General features: G+C 47.9%; 1 long non-coding RNA gene across 1 annotated transcript; it reads left to right on the top strand.

Moving 5' to 3' along the window:
- The first annotated feature begins 432 nt into the window (after positions 1-432).
- Positions 433-11,157, top strand: LOC122457623. The gene is made up of 4 exons (XR_006277260.1): positions 433-521; positions 7,989-8,182; positions 9,535-9,594; positions 10,164-11,157. It is a non-coding gene; the product is annotated as an uncharacterized LOC122457623 (long non-coding RNA).
- Positions 11,158-12,027: the final 870 nt, after the last annotated feature.

Consider the following 12,027-nt stretch of genomic DNA (forward strand, 5'->3'; position numbering starts at 1 on the left):
AGGACCCAGGAGCCTTGACACCCAGGTCCTTGCTCTAACCCATAGATCATACTTTCACAGGGGGTAGAAAGAGAGAAAGAATGTGGCCCAGGGGAGGGAGTCCTGGACTGAGCCATGGGATACCTGGTTTCCATTCCTTGCTATGTGACCTTGGGCAAATCTCAGGGGCCCTGGCTCCCCTCTCTATTTAGATTGCAAGATCTCCCAGGCGGGGCTGTCTCTGAGTGTTTATACAGCACCAAGCACAGTGGGGCTCAAGGAGCTATTAATAAAAGATCAGGGCAACCAGTTGAACTGTGGCCATGGGCAAACCCTTCCCTCCCAAGCAGATGACTCCCCTGAGCCAATCCTCTCAGAGGCTGCTGGGAGTGGGAGGCGCGTGGGGTCTATATAAGTCAGACCCAGGGGGCAGTTGAACTGAGGGGGCAGGTAGGCAGGTGATTGTGGTGGAAAAAGACAGGCTGAGTTTGGAGATAGTTTGGCACTGCTGGGGGCTGCTTCCCTTTGGACTGGCCTGAGAGGTAAGTGAGCTTATGGTGAAATGGGGCTAATGATGTTGGGTGTAGATGATGAACTAAATACAAATACACCCTAAACTCTCTCTGTCTTCCTGCCCCCTCTCCTTCTTTCCAGCATGATCAGCTCTTTCTGGCTGACTTGGTGATTGCTGTGCTTACCTACAAAGGCCACCAGCTCTACCCCCTCCTGCAGCTAAGCAGACTTTATTTTGCTGGGCTCTGGGCACTTCCCTTTCTCCCTGTTGAGTGTTTCTTGATTCATCAGCTTTGCTCTCCTAGGGGATGATTTCAGAGGCCTAAAACTGGCCTTTGCCTCTGTTCAGTCTAAGACTGATTCCAGGATTGTATCTGACTGTGACCATCACTGTGGTCTCTGAGCTGCCTCATGGTTGCTGATCAATTCTTCCCTCCTAGAGGGGAAGTATCCATATCCCTGCTGTGTGGATGGAGGAACTGAGGCACACAGCGAACATGTGAGTTGGTCAGTAGCACAGCTGGGGATTGAACCCAGGTCTTTGCAGTCTGCTAGGCCACCCAGCAACCTCCCTCTCCTGTTGACACCCAGGGTGGGCTGCTAGTCTCTGTATGACAGGTTTCAGAGTAGCAGCTGTGTTAGTTTGTATTTGCAAAAAGAAAAGGACTTGTGGCACCTTAGAGACTAACAAATTTATTAGAGCATAAGCTTTCGTGAGCTACAGCTCACTTCATCGGATGCATTTGGTGGAAAAAAAAAACAGTCTCTGTATATGACCCCAACATCCTGTTGTTTTTTGTACCTCGGTGATGGGTCACACTCAGCTGGGACTACAACTTGCTCCTGACCTGAGGGTTTCAGTCTCTTCTTTGTTGTCTCAAGTTCTCTGTCCTGCGGATGGCTGTTTCTATTTCACTTGGATGTCTGGCTCTATTTCATAAGTCACATGTTGTCCATTACTAGCATTTATATTGCTGTAGTTGCTAAAGACCCCCACTTTTCTAGGCTGGGTGCTGTGCAAAAACCTGGCAAGAGATGGTCCTTCAAGATCTTGCAATCAAAGGAAAGATTATTTGCTGCTTCTCAGGTGTGATGCTGGCCCTGAGAGCTGTACACAGATCTCCAGCACAGGGAAGGGACCTCAAGAAGTCCTCAAATCCAACCCCTAGTCTCCTGGCTCCCAGCCCAGTGCTTTAATAGCAAGACCATTTCCCCTTCCCATTGTGCAACTCCCTGTGCTGTTCTGTAGCAGTTTCTTTCTTTGGTGCAATTATAAACTGTTTGTTCCCTTGGGGAATCCTCACAGTTTAGCTTGAGCCCAGGTATTTTCCTGCTTTGGCTGGAAGGTCTGGCAAAGAGTTTGGATTCATGGCAGCGTTCTCCAGAGTGGGACTTGCCCTGTATGCGTGAGCTACCCCTTCACTGTCAGCCCCCTTGTTTGGGGGTATGTGTGTGTGTGATGCCCTCATCCCTTTATTTTCTATAAACAACTAGGGAAGAGTTTAGCTTTGGGCCTGGCAGCCCTGGGCTTTTGGCCTCTGCCAAGGGCCTCTTACTAGCTTGTCCCACTGCTTGGCCTTGCAATGGCTTGTCCATGTTGCAGGTCTCTGGGTCAGCTTTGAAGCATTGTTTTAGTGTTGCTCCACCTTGACAAGGTGGAGCAGATTGAAAAATGGGGGGAGGCAGCAGAGGGGTTGTAAATGTCTTCCCCAGACTTGCAATTTCATCAGAGTTTTGAAGTCCAGAATACTGCAGCTGGCTCTAGTTGGTCAAAAATAGGGAGCCTCCCCTTCCTTTTTAATCAAATGTTCTGAAACCCCTTCAGGTGTCTATGCTGCCATGGCAAAGATCAGCATAAGGAAAGTTCTGATCTGATGTTCTGGAGTGGTTTGGTTTGTCTCGTTATAAAGTTAGCCAGCCTCCGGAGTTCCAGGTCTGGGGATCTCGCTCTCTGGTCCAGAGATGATCAACATCTTTAGATTCTCCTGCTACCACCTCTTCCTCCTTGTGCTGGGAGGTGCTCAGATACTACAGTTGTGGGCATCCCTCTATGAACCTGCAGGCAGATTGTCCCTCCTTGTGCCAGCCTTGCCCATTGTCCTTCCCTGCCCCACACTGCAGCCTCTAGCAGCAGACACTGCAGAGTTTCCCCTACAGTCACCTTCGGGGATTTTGCAAGCCTTTAATTGTCATAAGCGTGGATTAATTAAGCAGCGATAAACACAAACCCATGCATATTGATGAAATAAGGGTGAGTTCAGGTTGGTGCAAACACTGTAATTAAATATAAACCTCAATCTGCCCATTGTTAACTTACAAATTACATTACTATTATGACATGTGGTGTTGTACCCAGCAGCTGGGAAGGGGTTCACCAGGAAAAGAATTTAACCCTTCTAGACAGATTGAACCAGGGCCTGGGACTTCCTAAACCCCAGGCACAAAAGTCCCTTTTGAGACTATGGGTGAGGCAACCAGTAGCCTTAAATGTGAACCCCCTTCACCCCCAGTTCTGCATCTCCATCCAGAATCTCCAACCAAATCCTTTTTGGAGGTTCAGGGCTGGGGAGGGGGAAGAACTTGGTTATTTCCACTCCCTGTTCTGTCAAGATGGGTCCAAACTGTGTGTCTCATTAAAGCCAAGAGCCCCTTGTTTAAATGGGTAGATCGAATGCACCAGTAAGCAGACCATGTCTCTCTTCTGCTGGGCTGTTCAAAGCCCTGCCTTCCAATAAGGAGGGGGGTTGGGTTTTTGGTCTTAATCTGCAGCCCTCTCCCAAACACCATCAGTAACAGCAGCTCTGTACAACCCGGTCCTGAAATCTTTGAAAATTGAGTCAAAGCCCCTCCTCGAATTGTGAGATTGACTTAAATCATGATTTAAAATAAAAATCTTTAAAAATAGAGGTTGGGTTCTTTTTTTCTTTTGCCTTTTTCAAAGCCTCTGGGGGCTCTTGGGTCATGCTTTGAAGCTTTTTCTGCAACTATGAGTAAAGATTTTATTTCTTTAAATGAAAGCTGAGATTCTCTCATGATCACGAGACTCCAGGAGCCTGCAGCTTTAAAATAAACACCATGTGTTGGCAGTACTGCCTATCCTCCCTCCAACCCCAACTCTCTGGGAAAGTTTGGACATCATGCAGGTCTCCAGTGTTGCATCTAATCCAGCCCCTCCCCCTGAACTCTGAGCTTTCTGCAGCTCAGGCTTAAAAGGAAACAACAATGAAGCCTTGGTCTTGATTTTTGCAAAGCTGGGGTCTAGTCTCTTGGTTACAATCCTCCTCTATGGCCCACTGATTTCAATGGGTTTTGGATCAGGCCACATTAGAGCAACCTTCACCTGGGTATGGCAATAACATAGGTGCTTCTGGGAAGGCTGGGTAATGCCAGGGAGGCTGGAGTTAATGTCTTTACTGGTGATACTGAATATCTCCAAGAAGGGTTTGGTTCTGATCCAGGATGTTGGATGGCAATGGGAACCAGCTCCTAGTTACAGCTGCAGCTGAACTCCAAGTGTTTGCTCTTAAATTACTTGCTTCCTTGCTGCTCGTCCGAACACCTCTCCCTGTGCAATGAGTTGGCAGGTCTTAGCTTAGTCGCTCACTCGGGGAGTGTCCACCGCACAAAGCCACCCAGCGCCTGGTCTTCTCTGACTCTGCAGAGCAGCCAAAAACTTGAACTCCACCCAAGAAGGGGTGAGCCGGCAGGGCTGTTGGTGATGGGCACCTGCCTTGCTGGTTCTGCACCCAGTCTGGGGGTAGATAGAGGAGGTTGATTTCCAGGCACCTCCTTGCCTCCCATGCAACAAAGCAATTATCTGTATTCCAATAGCAACTAGAGGCTGCATCCAAGATCAGGGGCTTGCGCTGGGCGCTGCACAGCCAGTCCCTGCCCCAAGGAGCTGGGAAGGGAATCCAGTATCATAGCTACAAGGCAGGTGGCTAGCAATGAAGGCTGTGCCCATCTGCCCTATGGGGATGCTGTAGGCAGGTGGGGCCGAGCTTGGCTGGCCTGGTTAATGCTGCAATACCTCTGCTTCCCTCTGAGAGCCCAAGGAGAGGAGATCTGTATGGCTGTTTCCAAGGCACACTAGCTGCTAAGTGTGTCCCCTCCCATCCAGCTGGGAAGGGGCTGTGGCAATCAATTACTTCCAGAGTGCTTGGAAGAAATTCAAGATTCTGCATGCACATGGTTGTGGGGGGGAGGGCGTATGTGTGTGTGTCTCTCTCTCTCTCTCTCTCTCTCTCTCTCTCTCTCATATATATATATATATATATATATATATATATATATATATATATATATATATATATATATATATATATATATACACACACAGTTGATCACATGTACATATACACACAAACTCCACCTCACAAACATGCTCAGTCTGTCTCTGTATGAACACCCTGATAACAAAATACCTAAATTGCACAATTATGCTTACGCATGCACTAAACACCATCATACACGCACAAACTCTCAGCCTCCCAGAGTTGTGTATATTCACATACAGGCACTCTCCCGCCCACAGGGCCATGCTCAGCCTGTGCCCTATTGCCAAGCAGGGATAAGATGCTCTCTTGCATGGAGAGGCAAAGCCTATGGGATTCTTTGGGTTGATCCTCACTCCTGCTAAATGGACCCAGCTTCTATGCTGCACTTCATAGGAGATGCAGCCCAGGCTGGGGGATGCATGGAGGTGTGGTGGGGGAGAAGAGAGAATAAGTTTCTGGGGTTCTAGAATCCCAGGCTGCTCCAAGGGCTGCTGTGGTCCCAGAGTACTCTGGCTGCTCTAACTCCTACAGTCACCCCATGTCTCCCCAGACCAAGTGAGCCCAGGTACAAAGTGCTCCTTCCCCTAGCCATGCCCCATGGGAGGAGGGGCTTGGGGAGCAGGCCTAGGAGTTCAGTCTGGCTGTCTTGGCCTTGACACCTCTGCAGCAGGGAACCCTGCACTCAGCTGAGCTGTTCCACCCCTCGGCCGCATCAAGGGACTGAAGTGGGGGCAGAATTCCCCCCCCCGAATCAACAGGGCTGAACGCCGCACATCAGGCAGCAGCTCAAATACCAGAGAGGAGCACACACAGAGCCATGTGACATTAGCTAGGCCAGGTGTGTACCATGCATGGAGGCTGTGCGTTGCTCTAGAACAGGGATACTCTGACTTCAGGGGTTCAGGAGCCAATTAGCAATCTACGTAAAGCAGAAGAGCCCCAGGAGTGTGAATTCATGGTTTCATTTACTATAGTGCTTTATAGTCCTATTTAACCAGTGGGACTGGAAATATTTTGTTTTTAAATATAGATTGGTTTTGCTGTGAGAATAATCAAGTATTTTATCCACTACATTTGGTTAATAACTTAGTGAAAACCTGCTGCCTGGGTAATAATTAAATAACACACATTGCAGCATGCTGCAAGAGAGATGTTAGAGCCCCCTCCGGCTGGCGAGCCTCAGTCTGAGTATCCCTGCTCTATAGCAGAAGCCCCACTAATAATTTGCACATCTGTTTCACTTTTCATCCATAATCTCCAAGTGTTTTACAAGGGAGTCTTGATGTCACCACCCCATTTTACAGAAGGGGGCGCTGAGGCTGTGGGCCAGCAAAGCAGCAGTGATGGAGTTGGGAAGAGAACCCAGCCCCGTGCTCACCCCACACACACTAGACATGCTGTGTATCTGTTAATGGTTAATACACTATATAGACACTTGTATACACATCCAGACTTGTGTACAGAACTGCTGTAATATTTGGTCACAAATGACATACAGCTCTCTGCACACAACTCCTTTCCCTGGCAAACACACCTGTGCATGCCACGATTCACCTGTTCTCCCTGAAAGAAAAGGAGTACTTGTGGCACCTTAGAGACTAACAAATTTATTAGAGCATAAGCTTTCGTGAGCTACAGCTCACTGAAGAGCTGTAGCTCACGAAAGCTTATGCTCTAATAAATTTGTTAGTCTCTAAGGTGCCACAAGTACTCCTTTTTCTTTTTGCGAATACAGACTAACACGGCTGCTACTCTGAAACCTGTTCTCCCTGCTCTCCATGGATGCTGCTAACCCCAAAATAATCCCATTCATTCACTCATTTGGGCCAGATTCCCTGCTGGTAGAAATGGGTCTGGACTCAATGGCCAGTTTGTACCAGACCTGTGGGGTTTAAATTAGGGAGTTTCCTTTGTGGGGGGAGGAGAGTTTTGATTTTTATTTTCCAAGCCTGCCAATAATTATGCAGCTACCCCCTACCCCATATTGGCATGGTGGCAATCTCTCCTAACAAAGGCATAATGTCTTAACAGGGCCCTATCCCTTTGGGAGCCCAACTAAACAGGCTGGGTTCCCCCCACCCCATTCCTTCCCATGTGCAGAAAAACACTCTACAAATAATTTCATTCTGAAAAGTAAGTGCTTTGCTTTGCCCATATGTTCCATCCCTTTTAAGAGATTTGCATTTGAAAGTCTCCTTAGCTGAGATTCCTCTGTGTGGAGCCAACTTAAAAGTGCAATTTCTTCATGAAAGGACAAGATTCTTTTCAATCAAACTCATTCTCTGATCATTTCTTTTTCTTTCTCATCCCTCCCTTCCCCTACTCTTCTGCCTTTGTCCTTCCCTTTTTCCAAGGCATCAAACCTTTCATATGAGATTTTTTCCATCTAATCTAAACTATGCTCTACAGACCAGGACTCCCCCCAGCATGCAGTTCTGCAGGTTTATTTGGTTAACAGTTTTACAATTTTTGGAGCTCATGTGAATTACAGGAGCGGAGAGGGCTGAACTACATGTGTGTATTGTTGATATACATCAGGGACGTGATCTGAAGTCAGTGGGTGTCTTCTGTTGACTCCAACGAGCTTTGGAGCAGGGCTTAGCAGAGCTGTGTAGGAATCAAGGAGTCAGGTCCCAGCCATCATCAATCCAGTGTAGCTCTGTTGATTTCAATGGAGCACCACAGACTCTCACCAGCTGAGGATCTGGTCCAAAGATTTTTTTTTTTTAATGAGCTGCAATGGTCAGGTGTATGCTTCCCCCCCCACCCCACTCCCAGCCCCCACCCTATATCTTATTTCATGCAGGCTTCAAATAAACCCAGAGAACGCACCCCAAACTCTTCTCATTTTGCCCAGAACTAGAGACAGGCCCCAAAGCTGATCTCTGGATCCAAACTTACTTGGGCTTTGGGATTGTTTGGATCTAGATCTGGGCTTCATGGCTGTATCTATCCTACCCCCCCCCCAACCTCATCATAGGTTCAACAGGGCTCACCCTCTGCCCCCCAAACTTCAGATTCCCAACTGGATCCCAACACTCCAGGACCAGAACGTGCCCCCAGCTCCCAAGGAAGCTGGTTCTACCTGGATGCAGTTCAAATCCCCACTCGTATCTCAGCCCTGCTTCATGCGAAGACTCATGGCAGCCCTGAACTTTGAGTCTGTAGTGGATCATTAAAAGCCTGGATTCTTTCCACCTGCATTTGGATTTTTATTAGGGCTCCCTTACCTGGGCCCTGACTTCAGCGTTGGGCTCCCATGAGGATCGCAAATAGGAGGGCAAGATCTGGGCCATAAGTCAGAAGACCTCAAAACACCAGGAGGTGTCACACAGGCCTAAAGCTGAGACACCTTCCCAGCAGAGTTTGGGCCTGAGCAATGGAGTCCGTAGCTGGGTTTTCCCAGCAAGCAGGTGGGTGGTAGGATTTCGGGCTTCTGTCTGGCCTAGTATGGAATTAGGCCTGTTTTCAAGGAAGCCTCTGATTTTGGGGGATCCCCTGCTGGGACACCATGGGCTTGGCTTTCACCCTCACTCCCATAAGTTGACTTCAACCACAATGTATCTATCAACAATGTTATATAGCCTCCATCACCAGAGGATGAGCACCTCACAATCTGTTTATGATCCTGATGCCCTTCTAAGGTAGGGCAGTGCTGTTAGCTACACAGTGTCTGTTGTCCCATTTGTAGAATGGGGATAAGTGACTTGCCCCAGGGCAGGCAAGGAGTCTGTGGCAGAGCAGATAATTGATCCCAGGTCTCCCCAAGGCCCAGGCTAATGCCCACCCTTTTGCTGTCCTTCCTTATAGCTACATGTGCTTGGTTTGGCCAACTGCTTTTGTTTGTTCCTTGGTCCCGGCTGATCTCAGAAGGTGATCCAAAAATGGAGGCTGCCAGGATCAATGGCCAACCCTGAAAAAACTCGTCTTAAGAACTGTGGTGAATGGAAACCTATGTTAAAATTACAAGCTATTGCTTTCTTTTGTAATGGGTTTCCTGGCCCTGCTTGCAGGTTAGGAGTCTCTGCAGGGCAGCCTGTGATCTGAGTCAGTTCTGCAGCCAGCCTAGAATGAGGTGGGGGTGAATTGTGTCTCTGCTTTAGGGAGCAGCCTGTTTTGTCTCGCTCTGCTCTGGAATTCCTGTATGTGATTGTTCTGAATTGTAAAGAATCAAGTTGTGTTAGGGTGCAGCTTTCCAGAAAGTCTTTAGTTTTTTTATGTAACTTCTCTGTGTGGTGCCACAAACATAACAGGAACCAGCTGTAAAACTGCCTCCTGCCCAGGGCCTTTGGAGCTGAGCTCCTGGACCAGGCCTACTGCCTCTCGGGGTGGCTTTGAACCAACAACTGTCTCCATCTCCCAGCTACTTGATAGACTGACTTGAACAAATCAACCAACCCCACAACAACAAATTAAAATCCAGCAGGAAAATAGTAGAGAGGAGGAATAAAGCCTGTATGCTTGTTTACACACACCCCTTCTTATGGATCTAGAAACCTCTCCTCTCCCCCCCCAAAAAAATCAAATTCACTCATTAGGAAGATCTACAATAATAAATACACAAGGAAGAGTGAGGGAGAGGGAGAGGGAGAGATGGAAAAACTAACTAGATTAATCTGTTCATCTCTGCCATCCCAGAGTGCCCCTCTTCTGAGCTGAGGGGTAGTGAATTTGGCAGCTGTTAGCTATTTATTAACCAGTCATGGTTAAATTGGTTTATAAATTAACAGATGTTTTAACTTTATTCTTTCTTCTGGGAATGCAGGCAGCAAACTGATCTGTGATTGCAGCTCAGGCCAGGTGCTGCTGGAGGAGAGGGAAAGGGGTGAGGCACTTTCCTGCTTCTTTGCTGGCCACCAGCCCTTTCTCCCTGGTGAAGTCAGAAGATTCCTCTGGCAGAAATCTAGCTGTCATCAATATATAACAAGCCCTTAGCTGTAGGATCTGAGCCCCTCCCAACTTTTGGTGCATTTCACCTCCCCAGACCCTTGTGGCAGTGCCACTGTCCCCACCTTGAGTGATGTACAGAGAAACTGACCAGCATACCTGTAGTGATGCCTAGCTCCTTTCATCAGTAGATCTCAAAGCGCTTTACAAAGGAGAGCAGGATCATTATCCCCATTTTACAGATGGGGAAACTGAGGCACAGAGCAGGACATGACCTGCCCAAGGTCATGCAGCAGGCCAGTGGCAGAGCTGGGAATAGAGCCCAGGTTTACTGAGGTACAGGCTGGTTTCCCCTAGGCTAACCTGCCAATAGGGGGATGATTACAGAAATCCCCTGTGGGAACACTCCATTCTGGAAGTTGAGTAATTACTCCCAATTTCCCCCTGTAGATGAGCCCACTGAGATTTGTCCAAGGTCATCTGTCTTTCCTTTTCTTTTTGACTTAGAGCAAAGATGTGGATCTCCCCACTTGATATTCTGAACCTTTTCCCCTCTTCCTTCTGCCACTCATACATTCACTAAGAACCCAGGGAAGCTATGACAGTCTGAGCAGGGATTTGAAGCCAGATCAGCAAGGTTAGCACCCCGGCCACTGCATCAGCCTTTCTCAGCTGGGCCTGGATCCCCATTGGCCTGCCCCACATTGTCACAGACACCAGTGAGAGCAGAGCAGTGGCATTTCATGGCTGCATTGCACTGGAGTGGACCTTTTATTTTTCAGTATAAGCTGAGGTCTGAATGTAAACAAATCTGGTTACACCGGTATAACCCCAGTGAGGATGCTGATTCAGTAGAAGAGGGGCTTTCCTTAATTTAAAGCTTATGTTCTGGGGAAAGAGTTTGAGCTAGGCCAAACAGAGCCACATTGCTACTGGTGTAGCAGCCTGGCATTCAGTGCTTGTACGACTGCTGCTTTATTGTGCATGGCCCATTGGAATTGGGCACAGAACAGGCCGAGTTTCCAGTGCTCCTCTGACTGGATAGCTCAGCCCTGAACCACAATGTGTCCACATCTCAGTATTTCTGTAGCTGTATAACACTATTGGTATAACTGGAAATGCATGCCCATGGAGCAGAACCTGGATTCCCATTTGGGATACTATCACAACTCCAGAAAGAGGTTCTGATGGGATCAGACCTTCATGAGAAGGTCTCTCTCCTTGCACAGGGCTCTGGGATTCCTCCTTGCATGGAAATGACAGATGGGGAAAAGGCTGTTTGGGTCCTAGCTAAACTCCTCTCCTTTAGCCAAGACAGGCTTGTTTCCTACAGAAGGTAGATTCATAAATATGAAAGCCAGAGGGAACCTCCAAGATCACCCAGCCAGAGCTATTGTAGAACATAGGCCAGAGAATTCTTCACGGAGTCCACTCTGAAAGGTTGCGAGTGGCACAGGATGAAACGGTTTGAGAAACAGCCAGTTTTTTAACAAAAAAAAAATTCACCAAAAAGGTCTGTCTGGGTTGCTGGTAGGTTTTCTTAAATTTTCTACTTTTTTTTTCAACTAAATGGCAAATGTTCCTTTCTCTATTCCCCATCCCCACCTTTTCCATGGCAAAATGGAAAAGGAAGAAAGGGGGGAAATAAGGAACCCCAAACCAGAAAAATGACACCAACACTCTTGAAAAGCTGAACATCTTTGTTTAAAAAACCAGGGAAAAACTGAAAAAAGTCTTTTAAAACAAATAAATATAATTCCAAATGTTTCAGAACTACCTCTCCCATTAGTCGCATACTTCAACCAGTGTGCAGTGTGTGTGTGTGTGTGTCTGTCTGTAGCACCTCGCAGCCACAGTCATGGCCCAGGACATCATGGTGCAAGGCACTATACAAACAACCAAAAGATGGTCCTCCAACTGGATGGAGCCCCCACCAGCCAACCTGGGAGATTGTTTGAGTCTCTTCAAGACTCACTGAACCAAAACCTCAGCGCAAACATCCCCTGAATTTGTAGGTTCTTCAAAGTCCAAATCCAGGTACGATCCCCTGACCTCACCTGTGGCTGGGCGGTGTGGATCTGTCTCACCAGGCTGACGGGTCTAACTGGGCTGCATCCTGAACCCATGATGCATGGACTTCAAGGTGGCTTTGCTGGAGTGAGGGCTCCATGCTGGATGCTGAGGCACTGGTGTGTGTGATGTGTGGAAATATGGCCCTGTTACGCTCAGCGCGGCTTTTCCCACATCATTTTCCCCATCACAGACGATTGTTTGTAACAAATCCAGATTCTCTCAGAGCTCCTGCTGCCTGCCTTCCCCTGCAGCCTGATCTTGTGCATCCCACAATGCTTTGCATCGCAGTCATTTCCAT

This window comes from Dermochelys coriacea, chromosome 27 (assembly GCF_009764565.3).
Source record: "Dermochelys coriacea isolate rDerCor1 chromosome 27, rDerCor1.pri.v4, whole genome shotgun sequence".
Classification (NCBI taxonomy): domain Eukaryota; kingdom Metazoa; phylum Chordata; order Testudines; family Dermochelyidae; genus Dermochelys; species Dermochelys coriacea.